The sequence below is a fragment of the Octopus sinensis genome, linkage group LG8 (assembly GCF_006345805.1).
Source record: "Octopus sinensis linkage group LG8, ASM634580v1, whole genome shotgun sequence".
In the NCBI taxonomy this organism is placed as follows: Eukaryota; Metazoa; Mollusca; class Cephalopoda; order Octopoda; family Octopodidae; genus Octopus; species Octopus sinensis.
In genome coordinates, this window is record NC_043004.1 from 86,685,983 (window position 1) to 86,698,804 (window position 12,822).

General features: G+C 34.0%; 1 protein-coding gene across 5 annotated transcripts in view; it reads right to left on the reverse strand.

The window, feature by feature from the left end:
* The window catches only part of LOC115215089 (WW domain-containing adapter protein with coiled-coil), a 111,280-nt gene that overhangs the window by 14,948 nt on the left and 83,510 nt on the right, over nucleotides 1-12,822 (reverse strand). The window lies entirely within an intron of this gene.

The following is a 12,822-nucleotide window of genomic DNA, read 5'->3' on the forward strand; positions in this document are numbered from 1 at the left end:
TCATTTATAACTTCCTTAGATTTTAAGCATCATGCAATAACTCAATTTTTCAAAGACTGATTGTAGTTATGTGTATGTGTGAGCAATACTATGAATGAATGTATGCCTCTCTCCTTATATAACAATATTTTAAATTGATAGCTGCACTTTAAGTACTGTTCACTACCATAAAAAAGAAATAATTTTCTGAATTAAAATGTTTGAAGAATAACGTTCTTCAAATAAAAGCTGTCTAAATTGTGCACTTACTCTTTGCCATGTTACCAAGATGATGTAGAATGGCTAAATGCATTTCAAACTGAATTCTTATCTCTGGCGACTTTTGCAATTTCTTTTCTCCAGTACATAGAGTCGTAATTATTAATTACTAATTATTTAACAAGCAGAGTTGTCCAAAATAGAAAAGTGCCAAGTATGTTGGTTCTGAATTCAAATCCCAAATATCAACTCAAAATATGATTAAATAATTGGAGGATTTTTGCCCAGTTCACAGAAGCAAGAATATTGTTGTCGTATGATTCTTTTTTACACATACTTACACAGTTTCAATCTTATTACAAGTGAGACAAAAAGTTAAAACTGTAATATTTTTTCACCTATTTCAGAGACATTAGCAACCTTAGGGAATCAGTTCCAGTCGCTTACCAAAATACAACACCATATTTTGCACCTGTCTTTCTTGTAAAGAACATCACATTTATTTCTTACAAGAGAAATAGGATTGAGGGGAAAAAAGAAAAGAAAAAGCTTCAAACTGAAGCATTTTGATAATGCTTTGACATGGCTCCACTACTCATGAGAAAGAAGATGCAGGTCATCTGTCCACACTGAGAATGTTTTCTATAAATGGTTTTTTGGTTTCCTATAATCTTACAAGGATGAAAATGATTTGAATCAAACTACAATATCCTTTACACATTATGATCTGAAATACCTTGTGCAGTACCATGCTTCAATGCAGAACATCAAAGACTGTTCATATAACAATGGTATTCTGATACTTTGCATACCCATTGATGGGTTTTTTTTTTTTTTAATGATGCTGAGCTGCTCAACCTGTAATTTCCTACTCATGATGTTTTATCCCAATAATACACTTTTCTATGATGGTTCACACTAATATACAAATATTTTAGGCATTTGAGTAATTGAGTCATCAATAACTCAATTACGAAAAATAGGTCACACGTTCCAATGTTAATGAATTCATACCATGATGCCCAAAAGCTTCAACACATCATTGAAATCTTAAAGCCCTGTGATAATGCATGATTAATTCAAAACTACTCTGAATGCTAAAGGGTTACATGCATAAAATTTTTACTTGTATTTTAATGTAGGCCATTATGGAGAAGCATCTTGTTGGACTACAGTACCATGGATAGAAAACTTCAGACTGGGAAATTCATTATTGAAAACAAAAGACCATCAGTAGATATACAAACTTTCAGAACACTATTGCTAGACATTCTGTAAGAACCAGTTTTCATTATTCGATATTAAAGTATGACACTGCACAAGGTATTTCAGACCAAAGTATGCAAGAATATTGGTTCATCCTCATCTTGTGATTGCAACAAACTTCTCATGAGTGATGAAACATATTTCCATAAATGAACAATGCTTCCACTATTGGTCAGTCAACAAAGTACATAACCTTCACTGAGAACATAAGTGTAATGCTATGAAGACAATTTTGGTATAACAAAACCGTTTTTCTTTGAAGAAGGCTGACATGTAGTAAAAATGAATTGTGATCATTATGTGAACAAGTTGCACAACTTCCTTTTCCTAGAAATGGCCAGGGTATATGTGGATATTAAAGAAATATTTACTGAACATGTCGTTTCCTAGAGCCTACTTGATTTTTTATTATCTCCTTTGGAAGGAAATTGTTTGTCACATGATACACCAAATGAACTGAAAGTTGCTATTTATCAAAGAATTACAGCAATATCTACAAACATGGTGTGATGTGCAATGTAGAACTTTTAGGTTACAAATACATGTGAAAAACAACAGGAAGTATTTAGGATACAATATTTTCAAGATTAAATGAATAATTATCAATATTTAATGAATGATACATTGTTCTTTACATTTAAACAGTAAAGGATGCAAATAGCTTATTTACCAACATTGTATTCATTCAAAAAAAGAGAAAAAATCTTTTTCTGTCAAAGTTTGTATGTGTGCATATGTGCATGTAAAAGAAACACTGACGAAACCATCCCCAAATTTTTTTTAACCCATTACAGTGTCATGCAAAAAAAAAAAAAAACCTGCAAAATCTATCTGAACCGTTTTGATATTGTATTTCTATCAAAATACAATGCCTTTATTTCAATTAATTTTGATAAAAAGTTCAGGTAATTTTAAAACAGAAAATTCATATAGGGACATGAACAGCACAAACACTTCTCCCATGCCTCACCCGTTATTTAAATTTTTTTTGAAATTATATAAAGATTCAATGTTCTCAATTCAGCAAGTTTGATTAAGTGCATTGAAACTGTAGAGCTTTAGATCACTGTAGCTTCTCAGCTAATATAGAATATACTTTTTTTTCTCTTCTTTTGTCTTCAGTTTTACTTCTCTCACTGTAAGAGTAAACTCTGTGTGAGTGCATGTACGCACAAGAGAACAAAAGATATATGCTGACAAAGAAATCAATAATAGTGTATCAAACAAAAATACTCATATTCTGCAAGAAGCACTCACTTGTTATTCACATCATCAGAAACGCAGTGAAGTAGTAACATGCCATACAAAACCTAACTAATGACACTATTGTTCATAAAATGTCTGATGTTAAATACATGAAATAAGGAAAGGGAAAGCTGAATCCTTAAAATTCATGTTTTCTAGGACAACAAAAGCCTTATAAATGAATTTGCTAGACAGAATCTGAATGATGCATGTCATGTACCTGCACACAGATGCATGTTCCTTACTTGATACTGCACGTCAAAGTTGTAAACAAGTGTCACCATTTAGCAGTCATTTGTTTCTGCTTTTCTGTGGGAACATATCTAGCCCTGGCAGAGTATTACCTTGCTTGAAAACAGGCAACGGTTGGTGACAAGAAAGGCACCTGACCAAAGAACATCTTCCTCCATGAGTTATGTCTAACCCAAGCAAGCATGGAGAAGTGAAAGCTATGATAATGATGAAGAATACACATTTTTCTCCACATTCTTAACCTAAAAATTATAGATGTGCCGTACATGTGAGAAATGTTACCCATTTTCTAGCTGTATGAGCAAGGCCGTCGTACTCAGGAAGGTATAAGTTATAACTGCTGTTCAAGCTAGATGATGTGTAATGAGTTTAAATGACTATAATGCTATCTTCTTCTATAATAGTGATAATACATTAAATGTTCTTTAGATTTCATAAGTATGCTCATAAAATTGTATTGCTAAAGGCTGCTTACTATTTTCCAAACAAACGATTCAAAAATAAAATATAAAACCATAATGGAAAGAGCAAAATGACAATATGTACTTAGTTTCTGTTAATATGATGCCCATACTTTTCCTAAGACTGTATGTACACAGCTATAAGAGCATAACCCTTTTAAAATTTCGTTTGTAAATTCAATAACACATTAGAGCACAAATGTGTTTCAACCAGAATTCACACACATACAATTTAAATGTTTCTTTCTATACTATTAAATAATTTTAATATCAAGTAATATATATTGTATTTTTTATAATTTAAAAAAATTGCCAGATCATAAACACCTGACATTTAAAATGTAAAAATCCAGAGATTGTTTTTTAAAATGTGTAATAGAAAAATCTTGCTAAGCATTTGTTCTGTGACAACACAAAGTAAAGTGAATTATCAAAATAGTTTTCTAGTTAAAAGCTATTCTGTTAATCATTAAACAATAGGTGTACTTTTACAATCAAGTCTAGTAAAAGTTCAATGGTAATTTTTTTATCCAAAAAGTTAACAAAAATTATTAATTTTAAAGTTTTATAAAAATGAAATTCACAATAGTCCATGAGCCATGTCAGTTAGTAGTACCATCTGAGGTGAATACACCTAAGTGGTATTAGAATGTTTATAGGGTCACTATGAGTGTAAAAAAATGTAACTCTTTCAGCTCAGTAGATCCCCCGCCCCCATTTATAAAATTTCACCAATACTGAAGTACTTCTGTTCATGACTACAACACATATGACATTGTTCATACATCTAGCAGGGATTAGAACTCCATTTTGTTTCCAATGACCAGAGCAAGCTCCTTGTATACCCAGACAGTCTTTCCATGGATGATCTTATCAAAAAACACCACAGACTGGATCAGGAACTGTGAGAATTAAAGACAATTCTGAGGATTCTCTGGCCAAAGCAGCAGTGCAGCTGAGACAGCAGGAAAAGAAACAAGATCTCAGTCAAACATGGCTACTAAGCACCGAGCAAAATGTCATACCCAACTCTTACCAAATTTCTCTATTTCTTGTTGACTGGGGAAAACAAGTGGACAAACCCCTCAGAAAGGGTCAAGCGTCTTGCTACTTCTTTTGGAAGTGACCTGGTGTTTGTCATTACCTGTGGCAAAACAAAGCCATTGAGCTACATCATATGCTGTGAAGTCACTTACAGGAAACACCAAACTGATACAGACACTGAATCATTTTGGATACAGTCGTTCTTACAGATTGAAGAGATAGACACAACCCTTTGCAACCAGAAGTTGGAAGTTTCGGAAAATGGCATACCACTGCCTGGAAATATCTACTCAGGTGTATTCACAACTGTGGCTTGGGACAATACTGACTGCCTTGAAGAGACTCTTAGTGGTGGAGGCATCTCCCACAGGGTCAGCAGCATCACTGTCCAGCCCAAAGTTTCAGGGCCCATGCCACAGAATTTTGTGTCAGTAGTTGCCAAATTCAAGAAAAGAAGCATTAGTCCTCCTCCATAGTTGTTACCAATCTATAATGTTGGGCAGCGAGCTGGACTGACCTTGACTGAGACATCAGAAATTGACAGTGACCAACAGGTCAAAAATGCAAAAAGAACCATGTTTGGCTTTTGACACGAATATCTGACCCAGGGAACCAGACAACAAGCAGCTGAGCAAGATTCAACATCCACACCTGCAATGATGTCACAATTGTCCAGAGCTACCTGCCAGCTATCAATGCTCCTGCAACAGACATGGTCACTGTGAATAAAGTACTGAAACAAACTACTCGAATCATGGATTCCTTGCAGCTCAGCAAGATAGTTTGTGTGTTTGACCAAGCACTGTATGCCAAGGCGGCTGAAACAGTGTGAAAAAGAGTCAAGTATAGAAACATAATCATCAGAATGGGAGTTTTCCACACCTTAGCAACCTCTTTTCTATCATCACTAAGTGATTTCAAGATGCAGAGCTCAGGGATATGTGTTGAATCAGGTGTCACAGCAGATGGATCAGTGGCTGGGATCATAAAAGGTCACAAATACAACTGTGCAGTCAGGGTACACAAACTTATGTATGAAGCATTAATGAGGTTTGACTGGAAAGGGTTTCTCCCATGGATAGAGGACAATCATGGAGAAGATGTGCCTCACCTAGCAGAAACATTGAGGTCATAGGTAACTTTCAAAGCAGTGTCAGCCAGATGTCCCTCCAAGAGGTTCTTGGAAATGAGTCCTGCACAAGGATCTTGGAGCTGTTTCAAACTCACCTTGAATCCCTTAGATGCATTACAGTCTGTCAGCTTTCTGGATGCCCTATCATAGACATGGTGGAGATCATACTTGGGCTAATATGAGCTTCCAGAGAACGTGACTGGATCCTCCATCTTGCATCCATCTGAAAGATGATCTCATGGTGTTTTGTCTATGACAAGGTGAACTATGCTCGATTCCAGACCTACTATTATGCAATGATATCTCAACTCCACATTGAACGTCTTGAAGTCTATGCACACTTCATGAATGAGTCATGCACTGGGAGGTGGAATCTGATGCTTAGATTGGCATGCATGCCTTCACAGGCTGTGATACGGTCAGTGCCTTTGCTGGCTGTGGAAAGCTGACAACGTTCAAACAGATGAAATCCAGCAAGACCTTCAAAGAAGCCTTCAGTGAACTAGGGTGGCCTTGGGATGTATCTCCTGAATTATTTCAAAAACTACAGATGATAATATGCCAAATGTACATGTCTTCTGCTTCAATAACTGAAGTAAATTATCTTTGATACCAGCTCTTTTGCACTAGATGTGGAGAAATTGAGTCGAGTCAACTACCTCCATAGTAGTTCATGCATGCTTTTCATGCAAACTACCAAGCAGCCATCTGGAGATGTCTATAGGCTCAACCCTTCATTCCAAGCCCCATCAACTGTGGTTGGACAGACAAGGAGAGTGATCTTGCCGTTGCTTGGATGCACAACCCACCTGCACTGAATGCTATTTTCAGCTTTTGTCTTGCAAATGTATGCGTTCCTGCAAACCACCAGCATGCAGCTGCCTCAGCAATGGCCTGAGGTGCACATACAGGTGCAAGCTACGAACATGCGACAACCAAGCTCCTGAATTCAGCAACAGAGAGCCAGAATTAGAACTGATGGATTTTGAGGAAGACCACAATGATTAGCTTTATGGTATGCTGTGTATCCATGGCAGATCCAGAAACTGGCTAACCTGCAGCTGTTATACTACCAGAAAATCTTTGTTGACTTGAAAACAATTGACACAAACTTTCCCAGTGGCATGACTTGTGTGCACATAAGAAAACTGAACAGTTTTGATGCGTCATGTTTGGTTCTATGTTCAAGACATATCATGCATATGAAATAAGCAATTCAATTTTATATTAAGTATAAAAACACATGAAATTTTTATTTGCAGTTTCTTATGGAAGGTATGTCTATTTATGAAGTGATAACTACTAAGCCACCATTCTGACAAGGCTATCATGTAAATAGAAACTAGTCAAAAATTACCAAAAGAATTATTCACCCTATGTGGTACAGATACAGAAATTTTGAGGTCTGGCTCAAGGACTATAAAAGGAGATGACTGTCTCATGACAAGACAAATCAAAACAAATCAAGATACATTACAAAATGTAATGACATATAACATAGAATTTCTGTATTTTGAAAAGAATAGAAATCACAGAGGGTGGTACATGATTCACATATCTTAAAGCAGTTACTAGGCCCAAGAAGGCCAAAATGCATCTGGCATTCTCGCTAGTCACTGCCAAAATGACCCCCCTCTCCCTCTGATATATATACCCTGGTTTTAGTACATCACATCCACGAAGAGATTTTTATCTCAGATGAAAACCACATCTTGCTTATCAATGATGCATGTGTGTTAAGTATGATACATAGATTATTTTGGTAATGTTTTGGTAATTTAGGAAAACCAAGTTATTTTAGAGTCAATATTATTAATAGTTTCATTTTTACCACTTTCCCCAAAGATAAAAGGTACACACACACACACACACACACACAAAAGTTAGTGCATATTTTCTGATTTCCCACCATTTTATGGTTCATATATTAGTGATGCACATCATATACGAGTCTGCATTATATCTAAATAAATGTGGTATTTATTGAACTATTTAAAGGATTGGATCAGCTACCAGCAGTAGCTTTAATATAGCTATTTGAATTCACTGTTACCTACAAATTTAAAGAAATAAAAACAAAAGATTTGAGATTTCTCTTTAAAACAATTTTTTTTTTTAAACCTAAGTCTTGATATTTTTGCTATGAAAGATGTAAAGATCTAGCACTGATTAAAATTGAAAAGTATTTGAACCTAACTATCTTAATAAAGGTCCTGTAAATAAAATCTAAGTGATATTAAATTATTACAATCAACCAGAAAAGAGAAAGAGGATCATTAACAGGACACAGACCATACATCAATTGCTTGCAAAGAAGCAGTATAACCAGTTATATTACACTCGAGATAATACTTTTAATGCACTAACAAAAATTCATTTGTTTTGTTTCTCTAGTCTCCAAACCATTAAAAAATAATAAATTGCAGTCATTTCATAGTTTCAATCTTATGAAATTAAGAAACATTTAATGATAAAACACTTTAGCAGCAACAGCACAAGTAATAATTCATGGGAAAATATATACCAGGTGATTTTTTTGACGATGACTTAAAAAAAATTTTTTTTACGTGTTTATTAATTAAAAGCTATGATACAAATCAATTGAAATAATTCTAGCATAGTGTTTGAGAGACCAGGCAGTTAATGGCTTGACTAATGATGAAAATACCACAAACTGAAGTTTATACTTTCAATTAATGTGCCTGATATCATGTACACACCCAGGAATGAACAATAGGAAACCAAAGCAACTGAAACCATATGCAGAATCATCATTATCATTTAATGTCTCTTTTCCATGGTAGCATGGATTTTACAGTTTAACTGGAACTGGGTAAGCCAGAGAGCTACACCAGGTTTCTACAGCTGGATGTACCTCCTAACACCAATATTGTAAGAAAAAAAATTAATTTCTATTATGACGTAAATTATAATCTTAACAGTTTTTTTTTTTTTTGAGTACTTTGAATGAATAAAGAATAGAAATATTTTAGGACTCAACTGTATTTTCAATAATTCTAAAACAAGTAAGACCTAAACAAAAAATAATTTGGGGTGTTGCCTTCATTTTATAATTATAACCATAACTGTTTTTATTTGAACAAGTTTTGGATTATATCAATTTTCTGACTGGTCTTCAGGTGCCATATTAGACATTAAATGAAAAGAATAAGGAAATAAGAACACTGACAGAAAAATCTGGTATCAGGAAGTTGTCTTGCTGTCATACTGATATAGCTGAACAAAACAAGCACCTGTCTACATTTACTAAATGAATTTAACTTTATATAGTTTACCACAGAAATAAAAAAAACCTTTGTTTGCAGACATGAATGTAAGTGATGTTTCGGTCTGTTCCAGCTTCAAACTATGTAAATTACTTAATACTCTACTCCATAAAAAAAAAAAAAAAAATCAGAACACACTTGTGTCTTAGAACCATAACAGATTTATGAAACAACACTTAGTCATTCTTGTATTTTTACCCTCCCTATCAGTTATTAGTAGTGACAAACCTTCTTACTCCATCTTTCATCATTTTCACTCCTGATAACTAATTAAAATTGCATTTTACTTCTTCAAACTTTCATACAACTGTCAATCATTGAACAGTAGCTATGCCGGCCACCACATTCTACAGGTTGGTCAATTGCATCAACTCCTACCTCCCAGTGCACGTTTATCAAGACAGTGAAGGGAACAACAACAAAAAAGGACGACGGAAAGAACAGTGGGCCAGGAAAGGATTTTAATTTAAAATATAAAGGGACACAACCAAATGCCAAAAAGTATTTTAGCATCCACCTGCATGTAATAGATTCTAACCAATTATATTTGACATCCATTGTTCCATGGATGTAAAATAATGCATGCACTCATTGAATGGGGGGAGGGACTGTACACAATAAGATGTGCATAATTGAGTGGTATCAGTCTCCAAGTATCATTAAATAATCCATGAGATAGAGAGAGAGATTCCATAGTAGAAAATGGGATTTTCCAGATAGTTTAAGGAACAGGAACAACAAACTGGTAATGTTTCAAGAAATCTCTACAATATTTCTGATTGTGACATTATTACCCTTCAATTTCTTGTATAGCATCAATAGTCTTTATCCATTTATAGTTGTCGCTTGTCAATAGTTTAACTGAGTCCATTTGAAAAAGTTAAAAGCGTTTTGCATTATGCCTTATCTCTGTTTAGCAGACAATTATGAAAGTCCCAAAAATATATGTGAATGGCCCTTGAATTAGTATTATGCCCAGTGTCCATAAATTGCCTGCGTACTATTACAATGGACAATAACAGATCTGCTATTAGATTAACCTGGAAATGGAAGAATGCAACAAAGTTCTCATGAGAACTTGCTTTAATCTATCTTGTAAAATGTTTGATCATGACAATTTCTTCAATAAAATTGTACAAATGTGGAACAAGTTCTGATGCGTTTGTTGTGAATACCTTAACCCTTTTGATACCAACCTGGCTGAAACCAGCTCTGTAGTACAAATGTCTTGTTTTTATAAGTTTTAAATTAAAATCTTCCACCAAACCTTAGTCACAATTTATGTTCCTAACTAACTTAATGATAACAAGGCTATGGTGATAATCATCATTTAACATCTATTTTTTTCATGCTGGAATGGGTTGTCTTACCACTCAGTGCAATCTTTCATCTGGCATAATCAGCAACAAAGAAATCTGGCCATCTTTGTTGTGTATGACAGTTTTTTTTGGCTTAGATACCATTCTAGCAATTTACAGTACAGACTTGGTAAATTTCAGAAAGCAGTTGTTTGAAGCAGGACTAAAGTGTCTTCTCTAATCTGTATTAGTGTTTATATTCACAGTTAGTCTAAATCCCTATAAATCAAGAAGTAAGCTCCCAGAAAGCTGGTTCTCACTTGATAGTGAGTTATTCACTTCCTATGAAGATGCAAGTTCATCCTTTTACTCTTGCTACTAATACTCTTTGAGAAAGCATTATTGTCAGAACATGCATCTTCTCTGCTAAAGTAATGAGCTCATGTGGTTGGTCAAAAAGAAACTAACATTTGCACAGAGTAAAGTCTGAGTAAGTACTGCAATAATACAAAAACCCTCTTCTGAATACATCATAAAATAGATTTTGGAAATATAAAAATGTAGAGTTGTGGTATTTCTGTGCTAAACCAATGACCACAAGTTCAGCTGGCTTCACTATTTTCTATCCCGAACTAAGTCACTTTATTTAACATGCATACTACTACTGCCACCACCACTGCTACTTCAGGGTTAACTGGTTAGTAGTAAAAGGATAGAGAACTAGCTATAAAAAAAAAATACTTGTTCTCATTTTCCATGTTCATTTGCAGGGTTTACCAGGATTTAATGAAATAGTTATGGTTTGAAAGACTAAGGCAGTGTATCAATTATCAAAAGTGTTTGACTGCATCCTTCAACAAATTGTATCACTGTTTTCTTATATAAGATATAAAAATTAATCCAACTGTGGTAATACACCTTATGACTAGATATCTATCTAATAAGTTGAGTTTTTCTTTGTTTCTTTTTTCATTTGACTGTATAATTTTGATTATTTATACAATTCTCAATTTTATAAGAATAGGTGTGAAGTAAATTAAAATTGTCCAGTATATTACTGATCTTCATGCATGATTTAATTATGAAACAGAGGTCAAATAACTAATGCAGGTTATCAACAGTTGGCACCACATAGTTATGATTATAAAAAAAAAAGGAACAACTACAAATAACAGATGTTAGAATATCTGCACAGCAAAAGTCTACTGCCAGTAGATTACATAAATTATGAGTCTATCCATCCAAACAGTGTTAAGAAAGGAAATTGTTACAATATCAGATTAAAACTACCTGAAATAATGTAGCAGCTCATACAAAAGAAATTATCTCAAAACTACATTCTTGAATAACAGATACAAATATGAAGGATATGACAGATCTTCTATTAGTGTTGATAATTAGCATTTAATTGCTCAGTCATTGGAACTACCTACTGAAATTACCATGTAAGTGGTTGAGTATACCATAGATATGTATCTTAATGTAATTCTCAGGCCAAATTAGTGACAATACACAAGACTGGATCTTTGAATTACAGATATAATCCATCTGGTGGGCCTCTGCATAGTTTCCACTTCAATTTCACTCACAATGCTTGGGCCAATTTATACAAAATGCTATGCAATGGGATCAACTCCGGATCTTATGATTGCGCAGTGAACTTCTTAACCATTTGATTATGACTCATCCAAAACAAACTCATCATATAAGACTCACAGTCACTCACAAAGTAGGGGAATAAACCAAATTTCAACAAGTCCATCTTACTACAAGAGATTGTAAGAGATAATTCAAAGAATCAGAATTGTATTCAAAAGCCCCTTTATTCAGCTTGCAGATTTCACACAAAGTTTAACCTGCCCAGAAATGGCTAGAACATTAGAACTGCATCTATAACATTCCATACATTAGCAGAAAGTCTTATAAAAGAGAAATTGATAGACCTCTAAACACCATAACAGAAGAACATACAAAAGCTTCTTTAATCAGAGGGGAAAGCACCTAACTCAGGAATGGCTGAATATGGAAAATGAAATCACATACCAAATGTGGAATACTATTTTAATAACTCACGGAGAACCACAATAGAAACTTTAAAAAATTCAAGGAGCAGTACATACAGCACTCACTGATATCAGCTTGATATGACTGTCTTTACTGAAAAATGAATTTAAATAACCTAGAAATGTAGTATTAATTGTACAGGCATCAGTGACCCAGCAGATAAGAGCATTACTACACTGTTTAGAAATAAACATCTGAAGATGCCTTTATTATTTGCCGTGTACATCAAGGCAAATGAATGCTAAATATATAAACATCTGATGTGGGTATCTTGCTTAGGATTAACAATGCAAAATGAAAATGGCATCAGAAAATATTTCAATAATTCATAAGGAAATATGAGAATTCATTCATAAGAAATTTTATTTTTAAAATAACTCTTACTCACTGCATAAAACACATTTCTAAGAAATTTTGTTTTTCTACAAAGCAATTGTAAAAAGTATTCACAACTGAGTACCTTTTCACAAACCCCAAACATACGATATTGGAACCGATTTTTAGTTAAGCTGACCAAAGTAAGGGGAGTAATATGCTGAATTATATGCAATCCTCATTTGTTATGTAAAATGCCA